This window comes from Tasmannia lanceolata, unplaced genomic scaffold (assembly GCF_043159265.1).
Source record: "Tasmannia lanceolata isolate RefF3 unplaced genomic scaffold, GAP_Taslan_0.1 ptg000018l, whole genome shotgun sequence".
In the NCBI taxonomy this organism is placed as follows: domain Eukaryota; kingdom Viridiplantae; phylum Streptophyta; class Magnoliopsida; order Canellales; family Winteraceae; genus Tasmannia; species Tasmannia lanceolata.
In genome coordinates this window covers 68,037,023-68,050,254 of record NW_027518695.1, presented here as the reverse complement: position 1 = coordinate 68,050,254, position 13,232 = coordinate 68,037,023, and positions in this window count along the sequence as shown.

Below are 13,232 nucleotides of genomic sequence, written 5' to 3'. Positions count from 1 at the left end.
CTAATAATGGAAAAGTGGTCAAAGAATCGTAAATGAAATTCAAGCCTGGAGGGGAATAAGAAGAAAGGAAAAAGGTGGGACTCATCATAGCCCTTCTCTCTTCCTAGGCGCCAAAAGAATCAAGACCCTGATAAAATGGATTCAAGAAGCCCAACTCCATTCATACATTGATTAGATATACACTAGGAAATCCCAAAGCGAAGTCATAGAATGTATGAGAGTAGATATTGACTGAAGCTAAGGACGGGATTCGTCATTGCTCCACATATCATTCAAATAGATATATGAGAAGACCATTGGAAATGAAGACCGAATTAAGTAATCAAATCCCAATTCCTTATCCTCCAAATGAGCCCATCAGGCATGATATAGTTAATGAGAAGAAGAGTATTGACAGCCATCAAGGATCATTAAAAGGAAAGCTTCAAAATAATTCAAATTGAAGGAGCAATTTATTCACCATACCTATAGAAACTGGGTCATACTAACATCAGTTCCTGAGGGGAAAAAGGAGAATTCCTCTTAACAGTTTACGAATGGCATCAAATTTTGACTCATGTCATCATAACACACTTCACTGAAATTTAAGAAAGGTAGGTCTGAGTGAAACAAACACAAGGTCTTATGGACCCCAATATAACAAATCACTCTTCGTATGCTTCCCTTCCAGCATATACCCAAAAGAAAAATCTTCTCTGTAAGGTATTGGGTATATTCAATCTAGATCAAATGTTATCATTCAAATAATCCAAATGAAACCAAGCTTGGAAATAAGACTTTGCATTGTTAGATTGGTAAAAATAAAGAAGATTTGAGATCCAAGATAAGAATCAAATGAAATCATGAATGAGAATTAGCAACTCATATGAAGACTGTAGGGGCCAAAAGTGAATGCAAAAGATGATTGTATATAAATGGAAATGATAAAAGAAGTTTTGGAAATCTTGACATGAGAGTTAAGACCATTTAAAAATTGCAAGCATCAACATACCATAATGATATCACCACAATTATACTCCTTCCAATGCAATAACCCGTTTTGTCTTCCATCCATTAACACAACCATAAGAGATTATCATCATATCCTTTAAGTGGGCTCTAATAAACCAATTTAGATAGTAAAGACAGGTTAATTTGTGCTAAAATTTGCTAGTGCTAATCTCACAAGCCTAAGGGCATTGATATGAGCATTATCATGTTTTGATAATCACACTAAACTTGTCCTGCCCAATACTACTAACAGCCATCAAGAGTCATTATAAGTTCTCCACCCACTCACATGAGAAATACAAGCTCCCATGAAATTGGAAAATGACAAAGAAGACACCTCTTCAGCTGCTAGTAGTGAGGTCTAGCTATTCGGATCAAAGATACAATCTGTTCTTCCGTATTCCAACATTACACAAAACATGAACAGAGCAACCTCAATCTACTAGTCATTAATAAGAAATTGCACAAGCCAAACTTCTCAAATCATCTTGATTTCTATTCTAACCATGAATTAAGGGAGAAGATAGGGTTACCTGAAGCTGCTAAGAGATTAGTGTTGGATCCCTCTTCTTTGTGTTGGGTATTAGAACCCTAAAGATGAAATCCCCCTTTTCTTTCAATCTCTCCCTCTACTGCTTTCTCTTTTAACAAAGATGAAGGACCCTCCCTCTCAATTTCTCTCTGAAATTCCAGCCCAGATCCCCTTTCTTCTCCTCTAATTTTTTTAACATAAATAGAAGAGATGATGGTGGATGCGGTGATGGTAGGTGAAGGTGGTGCCAGATTAAATGGAGGAGTGGCTGGCCTTGGTGCTCTGTGGTTAAGGTGGAGATGGGAGATGGTGAAATTGTAGAAGAGGTGGGGTTTCAATGGCTGCAAAATGGGAGAGTATCAAAATGGGTTTGATATAAATGATGGGTTTTAATGGTGGCTAGCAAGAAAAATAAAAGAGATTGTAGGGAGATGAAGATGGGGGTGGTGGATTTGGGTCTTGGGTTTTAGAGGTTAAGGTAGCCGGATTCCATGGTGGAGACTAATTAAATGAGGGCGGTGGTGGTGGTGGAGAAGAAGATGAAGAAGTGGGTTTAGGGTGGAGATGATGGCTGAAGTAGTGGTGGTGGTGGAGAAGAAGATGAAGAAGTGGGTTTAGAGTGGAGATGATGGCTGAAGTAGTGGTGGTGCAGATGAAAGGGGCAGCTGAAATGGTGGCAAGAGGGCGGAAGTGGTGGCTGATGGTGGAGGTGTGGTGGCTGATGGTGGTGGGGTTTAGATCAGGTAAAAATGGGTTTGATGTAGGAAAATGGTGGCTGAGATGGGGATCATGGTGGCTGGCCTGAGAAGATGAGGCGAAGGTGGAGGTGGCTGCACTTCCTTCTCCTCTCTCTATCTCCTTCTCTCTTGGCTGCAAATGAGGTCCTCCCTGTTGGGAGAGAAAAATGAAGAAGACCTCTACAAAGCCCTAATCGATGGGTTTTTAAGAGAGAAATGATATACTCATACCCCCCTCGTCTTCCTAGGGACAACCACCTCTTAGTGCATTTGTGACTATCCTTTTGCAAAACAGGGTTGTCTAGGTTAGAAAAGGGAAATGATATATTTTTGCCCCATTTTTGCCTAGGACAGCCCCCATGTAAAATATCTTGTCCTTTTTCATTGCTAATGGGGTGTCTAGGGAGAAGATGGGGTGAGACAAATACTCTTCCTTTTTGAAATGCTAATAGCCCCACCATGTTTTGATAAGTGCACCAACTTGCCCATCTTTTCTTCTATGTAAGCTCGAAAGGGTACTTTGAGAACAAAATAGTATTTTAATGACTCTTAAAGCAAACCAATAGGCAGGATGGGTTAGTGAAATTATCAAAACAGGATTGTACGGGTAAGCCACGGAGTTTGGGGACCGCAATAGGGGAGTGCCAATACCAATGCTCAGGGGTATTTTTGTATTTTTTTTTAAATTTTTGTAAAAATGAAAGAGAAGGTCGGGGCAATTGAGTGGAGAAAATCAATAACATTCGGGGTACACTAGGGCTTTTAGAATATTTTGAGAAAAAAATGGTTTTCAAACAGGCACTTCCGAATTTTTCGGGTTCTTTTTACAATTGGACCTCGATTTTTGGAAATTACGGGACTCAGTTTTCGGGGCGCTTCGGGAATTAATTCTATTTTGGGAAATTTGGTTAGGTCAAAATGGGGTGTCTGCACCCGCCCTTAATGGTCTCTACTTTTTTATTTTCAAATTTCATAGCGTCGCGGTCAACCGACCCATGGCGATCACCTGGCGAGGGCTACCTATTTGAATTAAAAATTGAGCTCAAACACAATCCGCGGTCGACCGGCCCTATGGCGGTCGCTCGCCCAAACCATGCTAGATTATTTCTGCTTTGACAGAAATATATCGGCAGTCGCCCGGGACGCCTCGGTTGACCGGCCCCCTCTGTTTAGGCAAGTGCTGGATTTCCAGCCACATTTGCCGCAGTTGCCCGGGACACCCCAGTCGACCGGCCCTGTATAAAATTCCATTTTAACTTATAAAAATCAAGGGCTTTGGGCCATGGTCTTTAGGATTTAGTCCAAGGTTTTCAAACACAATGTTGGGTGTGTGGATGGTTTCCAAAGATATAAAAATTAATTATGAAAACCATTTGAAAAACCTTTTGAAAGTGCAATCTACATAAAATCAAGAGGACTCTAAATACAATCTAAAAAAGTAAACCTTGAGTCTTCTTGGATTGTATTGGCTCCTTGGCACTTTCTTGGACTTGTTCAACTTGCGAGTGACCTTCTTCAGCTTGATCTGGTTCTTGTGACTTCCTCCAATCTTCAATACATGTTGAAAGGTACATGAGGTGTCACCAAGGCAGGTTCATCTCCAAGCTTCTACTTGACACTTTGCTAGGCAGCTTGTGGGATCTTCATCTTGAGCTTCTTGACTTGAACATCTTCAAATGATGATGTCTTCACAGTGTGTGCAAGCCCTTTGATCATTGTGTGTATGGATCTGTAAGCCATGTGTTGTGATGAGTTGTGTAATGGCAATATGATATGTAAATTTCCTATCTAAGGCACAACACTACCAAGCAACACATTAGTCCATAAAAGCTAACCAATATTGGTTTGCTAGCATCAAAACAAGAAGGTAAGGTGAATGATTGAACCCATGGGAACCCTTAGACTTACATTATGATCGGCTCCAAATCTTACGATCGTGAGATTGAAAACTTACTATTTGAATGTTAACATTGATTGCCAGATCTTACGACCGTAAGTTTTAAAACCTATGATTAATGGTCAAATCTTTTTTTTTTATTGGTAAGCTAGGATCGAACCTGAGACCTCAAGGTTGAGAAACAAAGCCCCCACCATTGAGCTACAGGCACAACCCCTATTAATGTCAAATCTTACAATCGTAAGATTTGAAACTTACTATTAAGTGCCAAATCTTACTATTGTAAAATTTGAAATTTACTATTGGTCACAAAAGTTACAACCGTAAGATTAGCAATAACATTGTAAGCTGAGCAAATTTGTGTTGTTACTGGGTTTTTAAATTGGATTTTTCTGAGTTCTGAACGAGTATGTACTGGGGTTGATCTGGGTGAGTTGTAAGGTTCACAAAGTATGGAATTCCACCACTTTTGGCTTCTACAAAGAACTGTTAGTCAACTTCTTCAGGCACCGAAACTTTTCCGGACTCCTCATTGGAACCATCCTCGCGGCAACCTTTAATTAGTCTAAACTTGGAAAAATGGGGTGTCTACACAAGGTTGAACCCTTTACCGCCTATTCAATCACCCACAACTCTAATCAACACCATGTACTATCGATTGCCCATCATAAAGTAGGAAACTCGGGAAAGACAAGCAAAATACCCTCTTTATGCACCCCGATCAATCTAAACTACCATAGATTGAATAAAACACTTTTTTTAAATAAAAAAAAGACAATTAGATAATAAGTACCTCGTTGCGAAACTCCACCTCAAACGAAAATCTCCCAAACAAGCATTCTACCTTCTATTGTTCTTCTTCATTAGATTGACCAACGGAGATCTTATACTATTTGTAGAAAAATTTGACGGGCAAAAACAGATCTGATCAGACGCAAATTAATAGAAAGGAACAAACAGAAAGATGTACACACTAAGATTTTATTTGGTTCGGCCAAGATGCCTATGCCCACAGGTGAGACCACAATCTTCGGCCATGAGAAATAAATAAAAAGATTACAATGGGATTGAACCATAGCCCACAAACCGCAACCCATTTACTTTGTCTTCTCAACCAAGAGCTTACACAAGAACAATGAGAAAAGAAGATCCCCTCTCGATTTCTCACCACAAGAGAAAACCCCTAGAATAAATCTCTCCTCCCACTCACATTCTCCCTGTCACCAAACTCTTTTCTATATATATGTATATATCGTTCGTGCGTGCGTGCGTGCGTAATTTCTCCAAGGCCAAGACCTAGTTCTAGTCTAACTAGGAGACCCATAGACGAACTCCTCTTTCTTTCGTGGTCCAACTGGACACTATGCTCTAGAACAATCCTAGTTACACTAGGTAACTAGCACAAGGAGAAACCCACATAGAGTGGGAAACAAGGCAAAAAACTCAACATATGGAATCCTTACCTCAGAGAAACATAGACAGAGAAAATTATTTATGTAATTAAAGAACATTCTGAAAGAAAATTATGAGAAATGTTACTTGAAATTTTCGGTATTAGAATTCAGTAAAGATGACCCACATTGTAACTTGTACTGTAAGTGCTACTTCTCATGTTATATTTGAATTTTTATCACTGAGAGTGACTATTCTACCCCACATGTGTTTGTGGCTCCATGCTCCCTTCTATAGATGGCACCCCTTTTGATGTCACGATCCCTTAAACAACTGCCCACATAGAAACAGTCAAACACAAACTTACATACCTCAAAGGAACCATTGTCATGTGACAAACTTACCGTGGCCGAACCCACGCTGTCTTTGAGGGAGGGTGTTAGATGACATAAAAACCTTAATCTTCTGAATCCTCAATCAAATCTCAGTCCATATATGGTCAATCTGTTTCAGATAAAGCAGGAACATCTACTGCATATCTGTCTATGATTTATATCCCTTGGTCTCTCTTGGTTCTTCTATTACACATGTATATAAAATGAGAGAACATCCAATTTATAGCATATACACTGGACAAGGTAATATGACAATGGGGATTAGCATTGGCAGTGCCTTTAAGTTGCAACTGATTTACTAACCACCAATTGAATTTGAGGTCTCTATCTTTTGCCCATGGAATGGTTTGTATTCAATAGCCATGATAAGAACTCAGGAAAAAAAATCAATGTGAAGATAAGTTTCAAGAACAATGGACAGCTTCAGCTCAAATACAGAGTAAATAATTCCATGAATTTAACTTCTTGGTTAGAGAAACATACCTTCAACACACTTTAGAAATTCTCAAAAAATGCCAAACAAGAAGCATATCTATTATGAAGCAACACATTACCTTTGCACATTAGTAGTCACCAAAAGGAACCCACCACCCTCAATTTCCATCTTTTAGACAAATCTGTCATCATTGTAATAGAAATTTCCTATAGTCATTAGATTTGCATATTAGTTGTCCTTCACAAAATGCTTTACTATGATAAAATTACATACCCTTTATTTCTTTCTACCTCGATATCATTTCACTATCTGGTTGTAGTAGGTTTCTCCACTGTTCTACATAGGGCTTTATGAAAGTCCTCCTCCACCAGACCTCGAAGGCTCTCTGAAGATTTGGACACTTGTCACCAACCTTCAAGAAACTACCCTACCACGAGAGCAAAATACTCTGGTTTCAGTGAGATGGAGTCAGAATTGTCTAACCAATCCCTTCCTCCGCCAAATTTTTGTCAAATGTTCTACACCCATGCTGTAACCATCTATAGTCATCAATCAGTGGCTGCAACCATGTCTGTAACAACAACTTCCGAGTGTCCTTCGACGGAATTATGTATATTTTCATTGTAAATGTCCATAGAACCAATGTTTAGGAGATTGTTTCCCCTTAGTAGCTTCAATACTAAGGATTCATCTCACGGAGGCTTCGCTCCTCGTTGCTTTTCAGAATTGTTGAAGACTGTTGTAAGGTAGTTTAGTCATTACATGTATGTCTGAGGCATATTATAGTCATTGTACCTTGTTGCCTTAGTTCGGCCTATATATATATCATACTACATGGGAGCTCCCTAGTGGAGACTCTCCATTCCTCTTCTTCTTCCTCTCTTACCCTAATCTCCACACTTTCTAACATGGTATCAGATCAAATATCCTAGGGAAAGGAAGAAGGAAAGAAGATTCATCTCTCCTCACACCATCCATCTCACGCATCTCTCTCCATGCGCGTTTGCACATTTTCTCATTTTGGGTTTACGGCGTCTGTTTTTCCTCTTTTGCGCATTTGCGCATCTCAGCATTCTTGAAAATCTCTCTCTCAAATTTCTCGAATCTCTCTTCCTATACTCTCTCTCTCTCTCTCGCAAACTTTCTCCCTCTCGTATTTGTGTTTTTGCGCAAATATGCAAATCCCTAAAATCACACCTCAAAGATTGCGCAAACCCATTTTGGGGGTTACCTTAAATCCATTCATCCCAAATCTCTCTAAAATCTCTCTCTTATTCTCTCCCTATATTTCTCTCTTTTTATTTCTTTTCTGACAATCTCTCCATCTCTTTGTTCTGCATTAGCGCAAACCCCTTCTTGGGTTTTCCGTAACCCCCCAAAGGAAAAACAAAAAAAAATAAAAAAGAACTCTTACCTCTCTCTCCCTCTCTCCCTCTCTCCCTCTCTCTCTCTCTCTAAGGCCATAACCAAACCTTTCCCTTTGCCATAAAAAAAAAAAAAACAACAATAAAAATCTCAGATTCCTTTTGGGTTTGCCGTATCTTCCTCCGTTTTTATTCACCCATTTATTCCCCATCTCTCCATCCATCTCCAAAACTCCACCCGAAACCTTTATTTTCTCTTTTCTATATTTTTTTTTTGGCTTGTATGGCCTTTGTCTTAATCTCCAAGGTGTTTGGAGAAATGTCTAAGAGAGGTGTTGTACCTTGATTGTCTTCATTTCGTTGAAAGTTGAAGGCCTTATCCCTCAACTCGTGGGGCAGTGTTGAAGACATCATATAGTTCCATGGATGGAGTATTGTCTTGTTGTCTTGTTGTTTGCCTCACTTGTTGTTGTATTCTTGTTGTCTTTGGGTTGATGTAGTTTCGCCCTCTTGTTGGAGTCTTGTGTTATTGTCATGTCTACACGATGTGGTTTTGTCTTCCTTGTTGGTTGGTTGGTTGGTTCTTTTTGTTGCTTGTTGTCTCCTTCTGCTTGGTGTTTTATGTTCTTCACCATTCTTTGTTCGTAGTTTGTAGGATTGGTTGGTTCCTTCTTCGTATTCTCTGTTGGCTCCGTGCACGCCTGGTGTTTCATGTTAGTGGCTTCTTCGCATTGTTAGTTCTTCTCGCTGTTAGATGTTCCTTCTTATTATTATTGGTTGGTTCCTTCTACATGTGTGTAGTTCTCTTGCGTAGTTTACAAATTCATCGTGGTTTGAGTTGTAATCCACTTGTTATTGGCTTGCTATATGCCCGGTCGTTAGTGTTGCTTTTGTCCTTATCTGCCCCGGGTGATGATGTCCCGCGTCGTTGGTATGTGTTCTCTTTAGGCGACGGTGTCCCCCTTTGGCCTTGTCTCTCCGGGCGACGGTGTCCCCCGTCGTTGGTCAGTTGTCTCTCTAGGCGAAAGTATCCCCCGTTGGCCTTGTCTCTCCAGGCGACAGTGTCCCCCGTCGTTGGTTGGTTGTGTCTCTGGACGAGAGTGTCCCCCATCGTTGGTCAGTTGTCTCTCCAGGCGACAATGTCCCATGTTGGCCTTGTTTCTCTAGGCGAGAGTGTCACCCGTCATTGGTCAGTTGTCTTTCCAGGCGACGGTGTCCCTCGTCGTTGGTCGGTTATCTCTCCAGGCGACGGCGTCCCCTGTTGGCCTTGTCTCTCCGGGTGACAGTGCTCCTTTTCGTTGGTCGGTTGTCTCTCCAGATGACGTTGTCCCCCATTGTTAATTAGTTATCTCTCTCCAGGCAAAATTGTCTCCCTTCGTTGGTTGGTTCTCTCACCCTTCTGGTGGTGGGAGTTCTTCCTCTATTGGCATAGTGCTACTCAGCTGATGTCTCTGCTGATGCTACTTTGTCATTGTTCGTAGTGAGCTCCTTGGGCGTTCTTATTTTGTTCGAGGCTCGTTGTTGTCCCTGCCGAGGCGTCTCCGTTCGATCGTTGGTGTCTAGATTTGTCGGTCGTGCTCTGATTCAGGGGGAGGCCCTGTTGTGATAGCTCTCATTATCATAAAGATTCAAGGGGAGTTGTTGTTTTTTTATGGCTATTGATCTCGTTGCTGCACTCACTTTGGTCATTGCTATTTTTATTATGTTTTTCATTATGTATTCACCACACCAGCTTGATTATATTTTGTGTGTCGGTGTTCTCTCCAAGCTTGTTGTGTATGAGAAGATTATCTTTTTTGTTGTATGGGTATTTTAGTTGTTGTAGTTTTCTTTGTAGCAAGCTGTAGTTCCATAGTATTGTTGGGTATTCGATCCTCACCGCGCCTCCACAAGTATATACACTCCAGCTTGAGGGGGAGTGATGAAGAGTGTTGTAGGGTAGTTTAGTCATTACATGTATGTGTACGGGGTATTATAGTCGTTGTATCATGTTGCCTGAGTTGAGCTTATATATATATTACATGGGAGCTCCCTAGTGGAGACTTTCCATCCTCTCCATTCCTCTTCTTCTTCCTCCCTTACCCTAATCTCCACACTTTCTAACAAGAAACAAATGCATTATGTGGGCAAGTGTATCATTGGGAGGGTTGGAAATATCACAAGATATGTGTTTCAACATTGGGCTAACTCGTTTGCCATCACTCCTGGTGAAGAGTGTGTTAGAGGGTATTTTAGTCATTACATGTATGTCAAGGGATACTGCAGTTTTTGTAAAAGGTTGCCCAACTTTGGGCCTATATATACATTATTTACATGGGAGAACTCCTCAGTGGAGAATCCTCACTTTCTCCCTCACTCTTCTCCTTCTTCTCCTCTCATACTTATCTCTTAACTTGGCATCAGAGAAAAGATTCTGAAGGAGGAAAGAAAGGAAGAAGAGTCCACTCCCTCACGTCATTCTCCCTCTCCCATCTCATCTTTTTTTTCTTTTTTTCCAATAGCTGATCCCTAGTGTGTGTGTGCACCCCATCCCAAAAACAAAAACCCATTTCTGCAATCGACTCTCTCTCTCTCTCTCTCTCTCTCTCTCTCTCTCTCTCTCTCTCTCTCTCTCTCTCTCTCTCTCTCTCTTCATAAATGTAGGGAACTCGGCTTTCACATAACACTCTCAACCCCATCCTCTCCATCCCTTGCGCGATCCCCTTAATTCTTTTTTTCTTTTTCCGTAATGCGACCACCCTATTCTTGCGGCACTACCAACCCTTGCCTTAGCCCTTTTTCCCCTCTCTAGTGTCGTAAACCCTGTTGAGAGTCATCATTGACTCTATACATGATGCAAGAGGGGACGGGCCGACACGGTGCACCGAGGACCGATGTGAGGCCTAGGTAATTGAGTCCTAGTCACACTAGGAGATTAGTTAGGAATCTCATTTGAATAAGTTACTAATTTGTGTTTATGAATCCCAGTTAATCTAGGAGTTCTGATAGCTTCAGGACTTTTGGTTAATAGCTATTTCAGATTTTTTTTAGAAGTTTAGTTATAATTGGAGGAGTTAGACGTATGGTGTTTTACTTCTAATAGGCTTTGGGTTTAGTTTTGCCTATAAATAGAGGAGTGGGCAAAACATGAATGAAAAATTGCAGAGAGAGTCTCAAAAGTGTTGTGTCATAATTGAGAGTGAGGGTGTACGGCTTTGTGCCTCTATTATTATATTGCGAAATTTCTCTTTCTCTCTCTCTGTCCATCTATTCTCCTTTGATGAATTGTTGTGGGTTTTGTTATTTTTGCTTCTTGCTTTGTTCTTTGATTAAACAGGTGATATCAAAAGCTTTGTGCTTTGATCCTTGTTTTCTACAAGTGGTATCAGAGCTACCGGTCTAGGAGTGGTGTACAGACATCGAATTCATATGTGAGGGGCGGTGAACAATCGTTGAAGAAGCCACTAGTCTGGGACTAGTGAAAGATAGCCAAATGAAGGAAGATAAAGCTTCCAGGGACAAGATACAACACATCTGCGCTCAAGGATCAGACGTAGAAGTTGTAGATCTGGGATCCGACTTCAAGTTTATCACTTGTCAAAAGTTTCTCACTGCTAGTGGTTATTCAATAGCGTTGTCGGATTGTAGTTTGTTTGGGAAGTTCACATACAATAAAATTTTGGATGAAGGAACCAGGAGAGTTCAGTCACTTTCTTCGTCTTGAGATGGATCGAACAGAGAAAGGGATATTTATAAGCAGAAATATGTCGGAGATCTACTCAAGCAGTTCGGGATGGCCAAGTGCAATCCAATTGCCACTCCGATGGAGATTAATGCAAAGCTTCGAGTAGAGGAAGGAGAAGAACTTAAAAGTCAAAGTATCTATCTCCAGCTAGTGGGAAGTTTTATTTATTTAACTATCTCTAGACCCGATATACCACAATCGGTCATTATCGCAAGCCGATTCATGCAGAAGCCGAGGAAACCACACCTTGATGCAGTTCCTCGAATACTGAGGTATGTAAAAGGCACAATGGATTTTGGTATTCTATGAAAAAGGTGGTGAATATGAAGTTGTGGGATTTTGTGATGCGGATTACGTCGGAGATCTTTCCGCACGGAGATCTACTGCGGGGTATGCTTTTAGCTTGGGATCGAGAGTCATTTCAAGGTGTAGTAAACGACAACCAACTATGGCGTCACAAGAGAGCGTATGTTTAATGCAACTGATGGAAGACCAACACCTAGATATCGATTATACCGTAGGATTGTATTGTGACAATGAGAGTGCGATCAAGCTTGCGGAAAATCCAGTGTTTCATGCCAGACCGAAGCACGTGAAAGTACATCACTTCATCAGAGAGAAGGTGCTTCGTGGAGAAATTTCCCTTATGTTTGTTCGTTCAGATGATCAAGTTGCGACAGGTCGGCATGGCGCTATGCGGACCGACATGACGCCGAGGAAATTGAATCCTAGTCAAAGTAGGATATTACTTAGGAATCTCATTTGAATAAGTTACTAATTTGTGTTTATGAATCCTAGTTAATCTAGGAGTTCTGATAGCTTTAGGACTTTTGGTTAATAGCTATTTTAGATTTTTTTTAAAAGTCTTGTTATAATTGGAGGAGTTAGAAGTATGGTGTTTTACTTCTGATAGGCTTTGGGTTTTGTTTTGCCTATAAATAGATGAGTGGGCAAAGCATGAATAAAGAATTGCAGAGAGTCTCAAAAATGTTGTGTGGTAATTGAGAGAGGGTGTACGAATTTGTGCCTCTATTATTTTATTGAAAAATTTCTCTCTCTCTCTCTCTCTCTCTCTCTCTCTCTCTCTCTCTCTTTCTCTCTTCTCCTTTGGTGAGTTGTTTTTGTGAGTTTTGTTATTTTTGCTTCTTGCTTTGTTCTTTGATTAAACAAGTGGTATCAAAAGTTTATACTTTGATCCTTGTTTTCTTCAACCCCCCCTCCCCTTCACCCCATATGGTTTGTCGTAAACTCTCCTCTCCCCTCAATCTTGCTGTAATATCCAAATCCCACTTTGTCGTACACTCTCTTATCCCCCAAATCCCTATCCAAAATCCCAAATCTAAACCCCAAGTCCTCCTCTACCACATATTTTCCCATGTTCTCCATTAAAAACCCCCAATCCCTCCATCCACAACCTAAATCTTCCTTTCTTTCTCATTTGAATTCCCATTTGAGGAAGAAATCTTCTTCCCAAATCCCATTTGGCATCCCAAACCCTAAGTCCCTAAAACCCTAACACTTCTTATGAGTCTATTTCGCTTCGTCTTCCGGGAGGGATCCCTTGCAAATCCTACCCCCCCCCCCCCCCCCCCCCTCCACATGAACAGCTTCTGTTGGAATATGAGGGGTCTCAACCGACCCTCAATCCACCATGAAATAAAAGATATGTTATCTTCCCTCAAAAAGGTGGCTCATGCTTTACGTTCGAAGGTTGAAGCTGTTCATCGCCGAGTTGTGGCTTGAGCGGCATGAGACATGGGATTGA